We start from the raw sequence: 3,457 nt of genomic DNA, 5'->3' as shown, positions 1-3,457 counted from the left end.
TCTTTGAAATTATACATCAGAATTATTCTTTAAATCTTTTTATATTTTTTATATGGTTAAAAATCAGTTTGGAATCAGGGTTAAGTGCTTTAAGTTTGACAATGCAAACTCTTATGTAGAACAAGTCACTTTACATGAATTTTTTTTTTTAGTGAAGACACCCTAACAAAACTCAATAGTTATAAGAAAACATCAACTTGAATTGAATGTGGTTCCACTAGTGGAAAATGAGGATATTACAACTAGTGGAAAATGAGGATGTTACCACAAGGTATTAGATCGGTTGTATAAAATACAATGTAATTGAAAATATGGTGGCAGTTTTGTAAATATTAGAAAGTTTATTAGATTGATTATAGAAGGAACCATTCTAATATCCACCTAGAAGAAGCTTATCTAATATCTTAATTTTGAAAAAGAAAATTATGAACCCCTATTAGATCAGTTATACAAAGAATTGATCTAATAGTTATCTTTTGTTTATTCGCACGCTGAGGTTCATCTTCTCTCTTTGAGAGAACCCAAAACCCTCACCCATCTTCTCTCTTCATATTTTTCTCTCTTCTCTCTTTCCACATTGTGCTTCATCTTGTCTCTTCACTGTCAATATCCTCATCGCATTCCAGAACCCACCCACGATGATTTAAAACATTGTCTCACTTGAGCGTTGATGGGATTCTGTTGCTCGACCTAATTTCGCTTGCGTCAATGTTCTCGCCATCATTGGCGCCTTCGCTTGTATTGTCTTTGGCGCCCATGATAAGAAGATGGTTCTTTTATTTAAGGCTTAATACCTAATTTGGTCCCTATATTCATCACTCTTGTTCAAAGTGGACCTCGTGTTTTTTTGGCATTTAAAGTGGTCTCCTTTTTTGTAAAATTTGTTCAATTTGGTCATTTTTGTTGACAGCATCTAAATTGTTAATGACACAAAGTCAAGGTCAACCATCAATGAATGATGTGGCCCATTTTATTTGACATGGTTGCCCACATCATCATCTTCATCCTGGCCACTTCATCATCTTCCATCTTCAACCTCAAGAACCCTAACTACCATGGCCTTGCGCCACCATCGCAAGGCACAACAATTCACCATCGTGAACCTAGGTTCATGCCACAGTGAAAACAATTCCATGGCCAGACCATCTTCGTCGCACCAGCCTCCATCACCATAGCGTCACCACGAAACCCCCACGCCTCCGTTAACAATGTCTATTGCGATACCTGTAAACAGAACCAACACAACCAAAGAACAAAACCCAGTTTCCTTCATAGACCATCGTGAGACCAAAGCAACCACTATGACGCTTATCTCCAACAAGCATCTCTCACACCTTCATCTTCCTCAAAACCCCAAATCACAACCACCATGTATTGCGAAACCACCATCGCAAAATCTTCCATCGTTGCCAATAGACCATTGTGACGCATCAAATCTCTGCCATTGTTCTCCTTCAACCTCTTTCATCATCAAAAACCTGCAACACACATAAACATCGTGAGGAACATTACCCCACTATGAGAGCAAACCCTAAATTGCGACATTTTTGTTGAGATTGTTGACAACAAAAACTCTATATCAAACTGATTTTTGATGATGACAACTCAGTGCTTAATAACAGTGCATATGTTCCAGTATTACATGTTCCTATTCTGTAAAGTTTGTCATATATGTTGAACATGTTTTGATTGAATTACATTGTATGCTCCTATGTTTGATTGAGTGTTATATTTGTGGAACATGCTTGTAATGAAATGTGAGATAAAATGTTTTTAATCATTACACATTTCTGAAAGAAAAAGATCACAGACACCTTTTGAACTTATATGTGTTGTGACAAAGTTATAGTTTAGTCGAATACACTGTTGATGGATTCGACTATGCTAAAATCTTTGTACAGATTTTGTGAACATGTGCTGTGTGAGATTTTGAGATGAAAAGAATTTCAAAGTGATTTTTCATGTGTCAATCGACATTGTGATAAGCATATTCGATTGTGTTGTTGTTTTGTTTGAAATTTTGTTAAGCCTACAAGCTCCAACGACTATATTTTCAAAAGTTAGTTAAAACTGTATGACTTGGTCAACTGTAATAAATGAGTCTTGATTCTGTTGACTGAGGAGCCTTTATGTTGACTGTCTGTTATAACTGTTTTAATACAATCAACTCCATTAGTAGGCTATTCTACTATGAATCAATCTGATGAAACAGAAAACTATAAATAGACAGAACGCGAATTGTTCTTTGACTTTTGTGATATGACATTTTCATTTTCCTGTTTTAGATTGAACTCGTTAGAAGCTCCAAGAATTCTCCAAGAAGACGGTGGTGATCTTGCTTGAGAGAAATTAAGAAGGAGAAGTCATTGTTCTCACTGTTTAATCAACATCCGCACAAAGAGGTGCTTCTGTGTTTATCTTGATAGGCTTGGCATCCTGCGAAAGACTGTTGGTTTTTGACTAAAGGCTTGGCAACTTGTGAAGTCTGTTGTGATAGGCTTGGCATCCTATGAAGAGTGCTGGTGACACGTTGAAGATTGTTCGACGTGGGTGCAGATTGCAGAAGAGGGGATTCTTGCTGCAATTCTGGTTTTATGTGTGCAGCTATATTTGGTTTTGGGTTAGAGAGGATATTTATATTTTTGCGTGGTGCTTTTATAAATTTCTTGTTGTAAAAACCACAACCATTATAGTGCATTTGCTTCCTGGGTTGGAAGGACACTAGATGTAGGCATTGTTGGCCGAACCAGTATAAACACAGTGTTTGAATTTTTTGATCCCTACACTCTTTATTTTCCAATCGACTATATCTGTTAGGTAGTCAACTGCGTTTTTCCGCTGCATTACATTTTCAATAACTTGCATTTCAAGGAAAGATCAAAAGCTTTGAATTTTTCATACCAAGATTGCGAAAAGATTTTAATTTTGAATTAACACCAATCACCCCCTCCCCTCCTATTTGTGTAAAAAAAGAAGTCAACCTGTTTCATAACAATTTTCTCCACCACTTTGTGAACCTCCATCTCCATCAACCCCAACGCACCTCCATATCCACCATCATATTAGTTCGTTCATTAAATCCACCACCCCAATCAAACAACCACCGCAGAAGCCACCAGGTTAGACCATCTCTAAATTAACTGAGTCACCCATCATCTTGCCTGTCCAAGAAACCTATAATCGCAAGCTTCATTAAACAAAGAATTACATTCAACACAATTAACATATTAAACGCGAAATAAACCCTAAAACCCCAATACAACAAACACAACACCAGGTTAAAAACTCTTACTTGACTTATGCTCCTCTAATTGCAGTTTGGGTGTTGCTTCCTACACCTCCCCAAGTGGGATCTGTACCTCCCCATTAATTTAATTTATTTCAAAAATATTCTGCACCTCCCCACTATTTTCTTTATTCCAAAAATACCCTACACCTCCCCACTATCCTTAACAAT

The sequence above is a fragment of the Vigna radiata genome, unplaced genomic scaffold (genome assembly GCF_000741045.1).
Source record: "Vigna radiata var. radiata cultivar VC1973A unplaced genomic scaffold, Vradiata_ver6 scaffold_153, whole genome shotgun sequence".
NCBI classification, from domain to species: Eukaryota; Viridiplantae; Streptophyta; class Magnoliopsida; order Fabales; family Fabaceae; genus Vigna; species Vigna radiata.
The sequence above is the reverse complement of the archived record's forward strand: the minus strand, read 5'-3'. Positions refer to the sequence as shown.